The following is a 15,327-nucleotide window of genomic DNA, read 5'->3' on the forward strand; positions in this document are numbered from 1 at the left end:
ATATATATAAAAATTTCAAACTGCATGTTGTTAAGCTTTAAACTCAGCTGCAGAAACATGTTTAAAAAAACACTTTTCTTAGTCACTATGGAAAATTAAACTAAGATGGATAACTTACTGTTTATATAATGTTTATTGCTGGAAAATGTGCACATTTTACTAGGAAAACAATCCACTATTGCTAAATGGCTTTGCACTACCTGCAGTGTAACACAAAACTCAATTACAATTAGTGTGCTCATATTTGTGTGTGTATATATAATTGGGAACACCAATGGAAAATGAATTTGCCAAATGTCAAAATAGCTCTTACCTAAGCAACATTTCTAAAGTGTAGTTAGCCTTTAGCACAAATGCTGACGTTGTATTATAGAAATATACTGATAATCCACACCAAACATACCAAAACAACTCAAACTTGCACATGTTAAAACACCAAATGGGGGATGTAATTAAAATTGGAAGCATTGTTTAAAATCACAAGGAAACTGGAATTCTGATGAAAACCTGCATATCTGCACCACTTTGTGCACTTAGCCCCTAGTAAATGTGCCATATGTATATGCACATGTGCATTTAAATATTTTTACATTTTGAAAGTATTTACATTTTTTTTTAAAGCATTTCATTTTTTTTTATTATTTTCAGTGTCATCTCTATGCATTTTCTGTGAATATTCATGATATCTATCACAAGCACAACCATGAATCCAGTATATTGTTAAATATAGTCATATATATTAATGTAGTTTTAAATATCACAGCAGGAAATTAAAAAGCTTAAATAGTTGAATAGACCTTTTTCTTCCCCAGAATAGGACAACAATGATCAACAATTGTGCCATACTTATTAATGGGACAATTTAAACTTTAACTGCTTCTTTTAACACTTTTAAGCATTTTTTTCCAATTTTTTCCTTTCCCTTTGTAGTAATAAAACAGTATCTTGTACTCAGTGGTAACTAAGCTAGTGAAATTATTATTGGTTCCAAAACAATTGTTTCGAGTTTATTTAAAGTTTACTTAGTTACATAAATGTGGGTTGAAAGACACAATAGTCCTTCAAATTCAATCCTTCCAATTTATCCCCCGTTACTGGCTATGACTAAAGCGTTGGGTTACAAGGTAAATAAAACTGAATGCCTTGATCAAGACCTGCGGATTTCTGTACTTTGTAGTTTTAAATATATATATAAAATATCAAATCCAAAAAATCACAGCACTCACGATTACTCGTCACTTGTTGCCTGGGTGCATGCCACCAATTTAACATACGATCCTCTGATGAAGAAGCCGCACTCACAGGTCTTATAAAGGTATAAACGATTTATTGCGATTTGTATTTGTTTTGAGTTCATTTAAAGTTTATTTAGTTACATAAATGTGGGTTGAAAGACACAATAGTCCTTCAAATTCAATCCTTCCAATTTATCCCCCGTTACTGGCTATGACTAAAGCGTTGGGTTACAAGGTAAATAAAACTGTATGCCTTGATCAAGACCTGCGGATTTCTGTACTTTGTAGTTTTATATATATATATATATATATATATATATATATATATATATATATATATATATATATAGAAATTGCACGTGGTACCGGCACTCTCAGGGTTTGCATGAAAAACTCAAACGTTCGATATATTGAAATAAGAGAAAAAGGTTTATTAAATAAACCTTTTTCTCTTATTTCAATATATCGAACGTTTGAGTTTTTCATGCAAACCCTGAGAGTGCTGGTACCACGTGCAATTTCTGTCTATTTTTTAACAAGAGCACCCAGGTATTTTTGTGTATTTTAAGGTGTGCAGCTTGTACCCACCTTTCCATATATATATATATATATATCAAATCCCAAAAATCACAGCACTCACGATTACTTGTCACTTGTTGCCTGGGTGCACGCCACCAATTTAACATACGATCCTCCGATGAAGAAGCCACACTCACAGGTCTTATAAAGGTATAAACGATTTATTCAAGAAACACTAATGTTTCAGCTGCAACTCAGCCTTTGTTAAAGTTACACAGTGCATTACAAACTACCCCTAAATACCAAGTAAATGGCACAAAATTAAAATGCCCTCTCACTGTGACGTGTCGCTGGGCGATCCCCACATCCAGAATGTGTCAGATCTCTTTCTAACTAATCCCACCTCCCCATGTGTACCGTGTTCCCGCTCACCGCTCAAAGCCGTTTAGTAATTGTCTTTCCCACGTAAAATAAACCACAGGGACATTTAATAAAATAAATCAAAAATGTTGAGGTCCAAGTCAATCTATATTTGATCTCAATCCTCTTCCCTGTTTGTGGGTGGTTGATGGTGGGCCCCACCATTAGGTGGCTGCACGTAATGCAAGGAGGACACCTGTAACATCCATTCTTCGATGTGGAAAGCCAAGTATTAAGTGTCACGTTCTGATAGCAGTGGACTGGGTCATTTTCACCAATAGATTGTGAAGATTACGTCCTCTCTTGAAGATGATGTGTGGGTGTGTTCTAAATATAGGAGGCAATGATTTATCTCTCTCCAAAACTGACCATTGTGCATGCACAGCTTTAATCAGAGGTTTGCTGTCCGAGGTATAAATGTGAGTTTCTTTTTTTGGGTGACAGATCCCTTTAACAAATGCAAAAAAAACATCTGTGTGTAAAAGCCCTAAAGACTAGATGAAATAATAATAATGAAACTATGTAATAAAATGTTGAAAAAATATTGAAAAACAAAAATGTTGAAAGATACATAATTCTAATTAGTAAAATGTATCATAACAATGTGGAAAAAAGTATCATAAAAACTGATTCAAGGGAGACTTACTTTCCTGTTAGGAGCAAACAATTAAATTCCTAAGGACCAGAAATCCACACTGAAGCTTTGTTTAATATAACTTCTGGAGCAACATATTCCGGTGTGCAACAAAATGTCCATGTTTTTTGCACAGGAAAAATTTTCTTAGCAAATCCAAAATCCACCTTGTGAAGAAGAATTACTGTATTGGTTTTACGAAGGTAGCATTCTGTTGTACATGAGAAAGTACTGTACCTAATATTCTAATAAAGGTATGTCCTTAGATCTAGTGCAAAATAATGTACTAAGAAACAACATAGATACTAGGCAATCTGTGGTTGGAAATGTGTTAACTGGATTCTTAACTCCATAAATGAGTATGTCCTATATTAAAAGCACCAATTGTGTTTAAAATAAATAAAAATAACTTCTCATTTTGGTCTGTTTTAACGCTATAGCATCTATGCATCTATGCATTTTGTTTATGAATCTTTACACAGGTTTTTTCCTAATTGTTTCATGTTTGCATAATTTGAACAAGACATATGAGACTAGAAACAAAGTGAGCGAATAAGTAAAATATTAGATAGAACAGGAGGTTAATATGCTACCCAGAATATATGCATTTATGTTGTGTATTTAAATTCATTAAAGGAACAGTAACACCAAAAAATGTAAGTGTTTTAAAGTAATAAAAATATCATGTAGTGTTGCCCTGCACTGGTAAAACTGATCTGTTTGCTTCAGAAACACTACTATATTTCATATAAAGAAGCTGCTGTGTAGCAATGGCGAAAAATTGAAATATGTCACAGATTGAATAATGGATAACAGATAACACCATTCACCATCTTCTACAGATCTTATCTGCTATCTGCTGTGTAACTTGAGCCTTTTCTCCTTTGAATGGCTGCCCCATTGCTACACAGCAGCTTATTTATATAAACAATAGTAGTGTGTCTGAAGCAAACACAGTAGTTTTACAAGTGCAGGGCAACACTGCATTATATTTTTATTACTTTAAAACACTTATTTTTTTTAATGTTACTGTTCCTTTAAATGGTGTAGGGAATATTGTTACATCCTTGATACAGCTGTTAGATTATAGGGTTTGTTTACTAATCCCACAAGCAAGGCCCCAAGCAGTGCAAAATTGCTCTTCTTTAGGACCAGTGCACGGTCAACTTGCACCAATGGCAGTTGCCACACTCTGCCCTTTGTCATAGATTAAATATCTTAATTATGTGTAAGCTAGGGGTTGTCTAAAGTGATTCCTACACGCTGTTTCTGTATTCCCTTGTATGATTATAGATAGCCATGCTGAAAACAGACAGAACTATAATAATTGGAAAGGCACAGGTGCACAACCTATGGGGCAGGGTGCAAAGTGCAAAAAAATGAAGCTTTGCACCATTTTGTTGTTCTTGCACCTTGACATTTTTATATTTTTACATTATACTTCCATCTGTCTCCCTAACTTAGACTCACTATTTTTTCAAAATCTTTCTCATACAGATTTTTCAATTTAATTTACTCATTCATATTATTTCACTTTTAACTTTGGCACTTTATTCACTCTCATTTTGAATTGGAAAAAATTAGAAATTCAAATTCAAAAAGACCAACCGAAATTAATTTGGAGGTTTTTTTTGGTCGAACAGGTCCGTTTTTGATCTAATTGGTCCATATCCAGACGAATTTGAATCGTGCAAATCAAAGGAATAGTGCATTTGACTGAATTCGATTCCCAGAAAAAACTTTGATTTTTCAGAGTCCACCAATGGACTCTAGGAGGTCCCCCATAGGCTAAAGCAGCAATTCAGCAGGTTTTAGATGGCGAATAGTCGAAGTCGAATCCGAATTTGGATATTCGAATTTTCAAATTTTTTTCAAATTCCAATCTAATTTGGACCATTCCCTGGTTTAAGTACACAAAAAACAGTTTGAATTTTTTTAATTCGAAAATTCACCTCGACCTTTGATAAATCTGCCCCCTACAGTACTTTCACCAAATTCTAATATCAGCTGCCTTTACCTGCATATTATATGTTATACAAAATAGTTCGGCAAATAAAGAAATCAATCCATTTTCACGGATTCTTGATGAAGAATAAAAGTTTCATACCAGTTTGACATAGCATTCTGAATTCAGAAGTAAATTCTCTGACTTCAAATCTCGATATAGAACTGCTATTTGATGCAAATACTCAGAAGCTTATGTGACACACCCAGTGCAGAATTTAGCAGTATATGTCCCATGGTATATTTTGTTAGTTTAAACATATGTGCATACAGTATGCAGTAGACTATATATGTGTCTTGATAGAACAAAAAAAAATTAATGGAAAAAGAATTTAAAGTATCAGTTAACTTTAAAATTATCATGCAGTATGATGTACAGTAGATCGTATTCTAAGCCAAGTTTGCAATCAGTATTGCTTGTGGTTTTTGAGATATAAAATTTTGAGGACAAATTACATAGTGCTCGAAGTTTAAGTACTGGCACTCAACAGAAATTGCAAAGGGGTGATCCCCTACGTGTTTATTAGGTCAAACAAAAACACAACGTTTCGGGGGCTTGCCCCTTCCTCAGGTGATGCAATACAACTACGTAACTGGGCACCTAGCAGGATCGACTAAGCAGGGGCGATCCTGGCCCCTCCACCGCCTGAGGCAGCAGCACTTGCTGCTGCCCTCCCCTCCCCCAGAAATTCGCTCTTAAAGTACCAGAAGCAGCATTTTTGCTGCCCCTGGTACCTAGTGGGGCGCTGCTGCCTGAGGCAACAGCCTCAACTTGCCTCATTGGTGACTGCGACTAAGGAGGGCCAGGGAGTGCAAGCGGAAGAACTTCAAGGACTCCAAGGTCCTTTTCCATAATGTATTTGCCTAGTGCAGTCCTATTAAAGGGATACGTGGCTTGGATATTTTTACATCAAAGGTGCATGACTTTACATTTATCAACATTGAATCTCATTTGCCACTTAGCTGCCCAGTTTGCTAGTCTGTCAAGATCCCACTGCAAGGACTCCAGATCCCGGACGGAACCAAGTGAGCTGGATAGTTTTGGGTCATCTGCAAATACTGATACATTACTTACAATGCCCTCCCCTAAGTCATTAATGAACAAGTTAAATAAAAGTGGACCCAATGCCGAGTCCTAAAGGGATCCCACTAAGAACCTTACTCCAAGTAGATAATGTACCATTAACAACCCCCCTCTGTAATTGATCCTGCAGCAAAATCCAAATAGATCTACTGCTCCCCTCAATGTCCAGCATCTTACTTACCTCATCATAGAACGCTAGAAGAATCAAATGTGTCTGACATGACCTATCCTTCATAAAGCCATGCTGATTGCTGCTCTTAATGCCATTCAATAGGACAAAATTTTGAATGTGAACCCTAAACAAGCCTTCAAATAATTTGCTCAAAACAGATGTCAAATTTACTGGGCTATAATTGCCAGGCTGAGATTATAATCCCTTTTTAAATATTGGAATGGCATCATATTTTCTCCAATTCATACTAGATGAAAGTGAATCTGAGAAAATCAGAAATAGGGGCCAGTCTAAAACTGAATTAAGCTCTCTTAGAACCCGGGGGTTTACATTAATTTTTATTAAAGCTTTATGAATCATATCCTGAGTCATGAACTGATTTAGCGCATTGCCTTTTCTGTATCTGTTAAAACCATACTGGTACCATTACTCTCAATCCACATCTTTTTACTATTAATATACTTAAAAAACCTTTTGGGTTAGCCTCAGCTGCAATGCACTCTTCATTTTCATTTCTTTGCCTTCCGGATTGCTGTTTTACAACATTTATTATAGTGTTCATATTCATTAAATGCAGCTTCTGTCCCAACAGACTTGTCGTTTTTAAATTCTCTTCTTTCCTATTAACTTCTTTAATTCTATATTAATCCACATCGGGTGATTCTTAGTACTTCTACATTTACTCCTTAAGGGAAGAAATTGAGAAAAGTATAGATTTAATATCATTTTAAATGACTACCATTTCTGTTCTGTGTTTTTAGCTGAAACATAATGCCCCAATCAATGCTCTGAAGGGCAGCCCTCAAGGCACTAAAATTAGCTTTTCTGAAATTCATGGTTTTTGTTGCCTCAGCGCATATTTGTTTTTTGCACCAGACATTAAATGATATTACATTATGGTCACTATTACCCAGGGGGTCCTCAACAACCTGTGCCATAAAATTGTCATGCAATAAGTTTATAAACTTGTTCCCATTAACTGATCTGGCAGTACTGTTGTCCAGTCAATATCTGGGTAATTAAAGTTCCCCATTTTCATTACTTTACCCAAACTAGCAGCCTTTTCTATTTGCATCAGGAGTCTAATATCCCTTTTTATAGAATGAATAAACGCTAATGTCTTTGTTTTACCAAGAACATTATTTTCCAGAAGCACTATAATGACATCCGGCAAAGAAAATCTATCCTCAGCTTCCCATAAAACCAACCACAATCCTTGCCAAACGAATCCCCCTATGTTCTAGCTAAAACATGATCTTTTCTTTCAAAGCATAAACTAATGGAATATGGCTTGCCCAAAATTTAGATGAATGCCCCAGACACTCTCTTCTGCTTATCTGAAATAAAGAGAAACAAACATCAAAAGCTAAATAATAAAAGGGGTCTGATCATACAATATAACATCCCCTTCTATCCAATAATTACATCCTCTGATTCTTATCAAGCTGCATCAGTCACTGCATCAATGCAAAATGATTGAGAAGATTGTCAATTGCTTGTAAACATCAGTAGATAGGTAGCACTTTAAGGGTAAAACAACCCCATGAATTCAAAATAAATTAGGCACTCTAGGCCTAATATTTAAATAGCTCTAAATTGATATTTCTGAACAACAATAGAGCACTCTCTACCTTTTTTTAAATATAACCAGTGGCCCTATGCCAACTTATATGTTTCAGACCTCCTAATAATCCTCATGCCATTAAATAAACAAATAACATCTTCTCATCATAAACTAGCAGCTTGCTGCAAACAATTCACCCCACCTCAGACTGAAGACAACACTTTGACATTTTAGATAAATTCTTAAGTTAAATGAGCCTCCTGCTGTTTATTGAACGGTGATTCCAGCTATAACCCTTTAGAATGTGCCAAATCAAAATAACTATTAAAGGGGTGGTTTAATTTTAGGTTATCTTTTCAGTTGGTCTTCATTATTTATATTTTATAGTCTGCCTTCTTTTTCTGACTCTTTCCACCTTTGAAATGAATCTAAAAAAGCAAATGCTCTATAAGGCTACAGATTTATTATTACCTACATTTTATTATTCATCATTGTATTCTGGTGCATTTAATTATAGTAAAAATAAGTTTTACCAAACATTTTCAGGTACAAAGCCTATTATAGTTTGTCTTTTCTTAGAGATATGTGTTAGTGTGTCATACATACAGTAGGATGTTTGGTAAATAGGGGCAGCTTTCATGACAAAAGGGACAGTTCCATTGTGCCAATTGCCTGTCCCATGATAACATGTGCTGAATTACTTGCTTATAAATCCCTTAGATTGTAGCATTTTTGCACAGACCTCTGATTCCATTTTTATTAAATGGGTTAAAGAACCCTTGTTTGTTAAATTATTGCAGGACCCCTGTTTTTAATAATGTAATATATGTATAAACATATATGTAAAGAGTGGTTTACTTTGCTAGAAGTATATAAATAAATGATGGTTATGATACCAACAGAGCTCCACTGATAAGAGTTCCCTCCACTGGAAAGCTTGCTCAGGCTCCTAAACAACTACCTGAATACAAGGCATTGTGACAAGAGCTGCATAGAGAACTGTGATAATTCTTTTTTTAAAAATGCATTCACAAAATAATAAAGCAGCCATTAAAAACTATTTTTCAATATTAAAATGAATATGTCATTATATGTCTAAAGTTCCATCTTATTCAGGTAGTTGTTTAGGAGCCCCAGCAAGCTTTCCAGTGGAGGGAACTCTTATCAATGGAGCTCTGTTGGTAATCATAACCATCATTTATTTATATAGTTCTAGTAAAGTAAACCACTCTTTACATATATGTTTATACAACATATATGTTTTATTCCAAAACAGAGTAAACTATAACTCATGTTACCTATGTAAACTTATTCTGTGGTTTTAGGTTATCCAGCTTTTAAAGACTCACTTAAAACAAAGTACCTGAACCAGCACACTCTGAACTTAGCAGGAAACCACATTGCCGATTTATTAAAACAAATTAATAAAAACCATGTAGTACATTCATTTTTAATCATGTGTTCTAACAATGAACTCCTGTATTAAGGGTGTAGTGCACTGCTCTCTTGTTTTACATAAATATACAAAGCAGTATGCTTAATCTGCACCATAAAGCACATGACGTTCATAAATTTAAAACAAATTATGCATGTAACACAATATTAAAAGTATGCCCCACAATCCCTCAATAAGGAGGAAAGAGAAAATACACTACAGTACTTGATATGCCATTTACTTACCCTTAGCTATCCAGTAAACATATGATGGGTAATAGTTTGAAAATATTATAAGTTCCTACTGCATAGGAAAATTTTAATGCATTTTCATAGCTAGCACTTTAAATAAATAATGCATCAGCCATATGTTTACATACATAAATCTATATAAAGAGGTTGTGTGACAATAAAAATATATCTTAACTGAAGCATTCAAAATATAGAAAAACAAATCCTACAAACTAATTGAGTTTCTGCAATATACCCCCTTTTCAACATGAGTTCAAATTCCTGGTTATATGGTTTACATTTAAATGACAACTTGCAGAGAGAACTCTAGAATTACTACCAGTCTGAAGTTGCCCATAGCTCCCCTTGGTAATTAGGTGCACTTTGGATGCCAAAGTTCAGTTTAAATATACTTTTTAAATCAGCCCTATTGTCTTGTGGAGTATAATCTTATAAGAACTGTTTCTTCTGTGTAATATTTATGTTACTGACCATCTTCCTTGTAAAGGTTTGCATTCCATATCTTTTCCCCTGGGACTTTTTTTTAACACAGCCTTACTGCTAATGATAATCTCACACATATCTCAGCCATCTGGCTTGCTACTGATTCTCAGCATTTGGTAGTGACAAAGTATGGCTATCCTCTAGGAATATTTCTTTCCACGTGGCTATTCACAAGGAGTATTCATCTATGTGCCCCTTTGCCCAAATTTGGGTACAGCTTTACTGGTCTCTTTTCTGTCCTTGAAAACATAAATCCTGCAGCTCTTTGGCTTCATCTCCCTCCAGATATTTGCATCACCATTGGTTTTCAGTTGTCTCCTAACATGTATTCAAATAGAAGATTATCAACTCTAGATTCACTAGAAGAAAATTAAGTGATGGGTTTTTGTTTCCTAAGTTCATAAAACTAGCAGTAAGTATCCTGTGGTCCCTTCTGAGGGGGTTCTTTGAAGGTTTTAGTGATGCTGAATATGCACTTACTGCCTCGCTTTATTACGTGTTCTATCCCATTGTTACAATAGAGGGTTAGAGAATTAGAACAGACCACTAACTATGAATTAAAAGGTATCAGGAACAATGTAAAATACACTGTGTTGCTATTTGGAACAGAAAATATTTACTCTGGTTGCTTATCAGAAAAAAAACTGAAAGAAACAGCCTTATCAAGAATTACAACTGCTAGGGTACAAAGTTTACCACTAGCGACAAAAAAACAGCATCTGCCAAGAACTGAAAAGGAAATTTTTGAACTGTAACTAAAAGCTGAGTTCACATTTTATTTAAAACCTATATAGGGCAGCACATTTGGTAAAGCATGCAAATAATTATACTGAAATGGTTCCTTCTTTCCACCCAGAATTATGATTTAATATGCCATTTGTCTAGAGATTTATTAGTTGATATTAACTAAGCAGATGAAATTAGACATTAGTTGAGCTAAAAAAACAAAATTGTCTATGATTTCTGTAATACATTTCCATGCTTATATATAACAAATTATCAACAAGTGCACAATTATAACCTGACTTCCTTAAACAAACCATTTTTAACATAAATGTAAGTACTGTATATTATAATTTTGCATAAGAAAGAATGAAGGCCAATATAAACTTGGTTTATACAGTACCGGTCATCAGTTTTAACTCACATTAAGGGGCCGATTTACTTAGCTCGAGTGAAGGAATAGAATAAAAAAAAACTTCGAATTTCGAATGGTTTTTTTGGCTACTTCGACCATCGAATTGGCTACTTCGACCTTCGACTACGACTACGACTTTGAATCGAACGATTCGAACTACAAATCGTTTGAACATTTGACCATTCGATAGTCGAAGGACTGTCTCTTTAAAAAAAACTTCGACCCCCTACTTCGCCACCTAAAACCTACCGAACCTCAATGTTAGCCTATGGGGAAGGTTTTTTTAGTCGTAGAAAAATCTTTGATTGATTGATTAAAATCCTTTGAATCGTTCGATTACCGTAATTGTGGTAAATCCTTTGACTTTGATATTCGAAGTCGAAGGATTTACATTTGGCAGTCGAATATCGAGGGTTAATTAACCCCGACTACATTCTGGAAGTTTACAGGAATATTCTATTCCTTAATATTTGTGCTACATCATGCTACATGCTTATGCTACATCAAGTTTGTGCCCATAAAAAGGCAGACATGCTTTTATACAGACCCTGAAGCTTGTATTGTGTTTTGTATTTACTGGCACTTATCGTGGACAAACCACCTACAGTATATAAATAAAATGGAAAATTATGAACACACCACAAACTAAACAATAGTTAAAATGTTCACAAAAACTACTCAATGTGCCTTAATATATTTATGCATTTTTTACTTTGAGAAAATTTAATAATTGTGCTGAGACTCCCTCTAGTGATCAGAAAAAAAATAGCATAGACATGTAACATTTGTATTACATTTGTGTAATATGACATAAGGAATAAATAATGATGAGCAAAATTTTTCTAAAACATCGTTTAGGATCACATAACTTCAAGAGTTTTCACTATCAATTATTTGCTAAATATAATTAAAGGGGTGGTTAACTTTTAATATGTTATAGAATGGTCCATTCTGAGCAACTTTTCAATTGGTCTTCATTATTGATTTTTATAGTTTTTTTTTAATTAAAATTACACAGATTGTTACCCATCTTTCAATGCAGAATAAAAAGTTAAATAACTCAAAAACCACAAATAATAAAAAATTAAACAGTTGAAAATTGTCTCAGAATATCACCATCTAAATTATACTAAAAGTTAATTCAAATGTGAACAACCCCTTTAATACAACATTTGTACCATTACTTTTACCATGTTGATATGTAAGTTACAGCTGTACAGGGTCGGACCGGGGGCCGGGGCTGCTGTCCAGGGCCCCCCTTCGGGTCCCCTGCTGCTGGGTTCCCCCGCTGTGACCATAATGTGATATAATTTAATGTTTGGTGCAAAAAACAAATATACACTGGGGTAACAAAAACCTTGAATTTCAGAAAAGCTAATTTTGGTGCCTTGAAGGCTGCTTTTCAGTGCATAGATTGCGGCATTATGTTTTCAGCTAAAAACACAGAACAGAAGTGGTTGTCATTTAAAATGATATTAAATCATTATTGTTGCCCTTAAAGGGCATGTTTAGTCTAAAATAGAATAAGGTTAGAAATGCTGTATTTTGTATACTAAATATAAACATGAACTTACTGCACCACAAGCCTAATCAAACAAATAATTTATGCTTTCAAAGTTGGCTTCAGGGGGTCACCATCTTGTAACTTTGTTAAACATCTTTGCAAGACTAAGACTGTGCACGTGCTCAGTGTGGTCTGGGCTGCTTAGGGATCATCATAAACAATGCTGTTTGAGTTCTGCATGGCTGGGAAATAAGGCGGGGGCTCCCCCTGCTGTTCATAAGTATGATTGTTTCCCTGCAGAGCAGCTAGACAATTCCTATCCACAGCAGTAAATGAAGGGAGAATTTCACTGCATATAGTCAGGTTTCTTATAAAAATGGTACAATTTTTTTAATTAAAGTATATTGGAGATAGGTTTCTTTTTCATTAAAGAAAGTAAAAATGGGGTTTTATTTTTTGCCTTTACATGCCCTTTAAGAAGCATATGTGGAAGCACCAAGAATCACCCTATGTTGCTTAATATAGAAGTAAAGAAGTTAATAGGAAAGAAGAGAAAGGCATTTAAAAACTACAAGTCTGTGGAGACAGAAGCTGCATTTAATGCAATCTGGAAGGCAAAGATAGGAAATTGGGGCAAAGGCTAAAACTAACCTCAAAAAGTTTTCAAGTATATTAGTAGTAAAAAGATTCGGGTTGAGAGTGATGATCCTTTAAATAATGGTACCAGTATAGTTGTAACAGATACAGAAAAGGCAAATGTGATAAATAAGTTTTTTCTTCAGTGTACAAAATAGAGTCAGAGTTCCCAGGTCCACCTCATAGCTGCACTGTTGGCTCAAATCGGTCTAGTCAGTGGCTTACTCTGGATATGGATCATAAAGCTTTACTGAAAATGAATGTTAACAAGGATCAAAGGCCAGATGGAATACACCCCCCGGGTTCTAAGAGAGCTTAGTTCAGTTTTAAACCAGCCTTTATTTCTGATTTTCTCAGATTCACTTTCATCTGGTATGGTACCTATGGATTGGAGGAAAGCTCATGTTATGCTATGATATGATAGTGTCACAGATAGTTAAGAACAAGTTAATGCAGGGCCTAGTTCAATTGCCATCTTGGAGTCAGGAAGGAATTTTCTTCCCTCTCTGAATCATATTGAAGTGGCTTCAAAATGTGTTGTTTGCCTTCCTCTGAATCAATTAGCAGTTAGGCAGGTTATATATATACTAAAAAGCTTGAACTTGATGAAGTTGTGTCTTTTTTCAACCTACTGTAACTTACTATGTTACTAAGTATGCTAATCAAGTCTGAATCAGTTGCCCAATTGACCCTGTTTGACCTAAATAAGGTAATAAGGTGCAAGTGTGTTGCCATATTTCTGAAATTAGACTCACCAGTTTGGGATGCTTTGTAATACAAAACAGTCCAGAGAAGAGCTGGGATGATCTCCATATGTTATCATAAGAAGGGATCTTTTATATAAAAAGGGATTCATACTATTGTAAAGCATCACAAAGTGGCACCTGCCGCACCTATGCAGCATGGGTTGTGTTAAGATAGTACTTCAATCCTAGGCACAATAGATCACGTTAGGTATTGGAGATCAAGTATAGATTAAAAAATAACATTTAACATATATTCACAGTTTATTATACTGCACTTGTTTGATTTTCCACCACCTTTCTTAAACAATTTTAGTGAAATACAAACCATATGCATATATTGCATTAACGAATGCCAGTTAATTTGCACCTTGTGTGGCCATTTGCAAATAACTAATGGGATACTGCTTCCCCAAAGCAAACACACTTAACTCTCATACAAAGGTGTTTTTAAGTGCGCTCAGCACTTGTTTAACTACGCATTTGAGTGCAAATAAACGCATTCACTAATTGATTATATTCTGCCTGACTGTACTCGTGAGCATTCTGAGTTGTGATTTACTCAATTTACATTTCATTGCTTTTGTTTAGAAGCAGCATGCTGCATGTTCTTGCACTTGACATGTGTTCAGCTATCAATAGAAAGTTGCATTTGGAATAGAAAAAAACAAGCTTAGTTGTGTTAAACACGCGTTTAAACACAATATATGCACCAGACTACTGCAAAATAGGACAAAATAAAGACAAAATATTTGTTAGCAGGAACACTAACAAATTTGAATGAAAATGATTATTAATAAAAATGAATAATATTATACATTTTTAATGATTACACATTTTTTAATTAAATGTCAAAATCTGGTGTTTCTGTAATTTATTAGTTGCAGTATAATTTTATCATTGTTAATACAGGAATAGGACCTATTATCTGGAATAAGCAAGTCCTTGGATTTTCTGAATATGGGATCTTTCTGTAATTTGTATTACTATATACCTTGTCTACTAAAAAAAAATATTTCAGCATTAAATAAACTCAGTAATATTGTTTTGCCACCAACGTAGATGCATGTGGCTTAGACTGGATCAAGTACTGTTTGTATTACAGAGAAAAAAAAATTGCTTAAAAATGGACTCTATGGGAGAGACCTTCCTGTAATTCTGAGCTTTCTAAATAGCGGGTTTCCATATTAGGAATCACAAAAAACAAATTTTGAGTTGCTGAGCCAGTGACACCAGCCTCCCTAGAACATTATAGGGCCTATTTACTAAAATTAAAATTTATATTTTTTTCCAATTTTCTAGAAAAATTTTAAATAATTTTTTTCCCCTAAAAATATGAGATTAATAAAGTGCAAAAACATTAAAAACTAATTTTTTAATACAAAGCTTTGGCAAGTAAAAGCAGTCAAAGTCCTATAGAAGGCAATGGGAGCTGCCATTTAGCCATTTTTTTTTTTGCTACTGTGTTTATGATAGACACAGTTTACACAATTGTCTCAACCTTA

The 15,327-nt window shown here is 34.5% G+C and overlaps 1 long non-coding RNA gene across 3 annotated transcripts in view; it reads right to left on the reverse strand.

The window, feature by feature from the left end:
• The window catches only part of LOC121399359, a 69,651-nt gene that overhangs the window by 30,451 nt on the left and 23,873 nt on the right, over nucleotides 1–15,327 (reverse strand). The gene's annotated exons all lie outside the window — the stretch shown is intronic.

Source organism: Xenopus laevis, chromosome 1S, assembly GCF_017654675.1.
Source record: "Xenopus laevis strain J_2021 chromosome 1S, Xenopus_laevis_v10.1, whole genome shotgun sequence".
NCBI lineage: Eukaryota > Metazoa > Chordata > Amphibia > Anura > Pipidae > Xenopus > Xenopus laevis.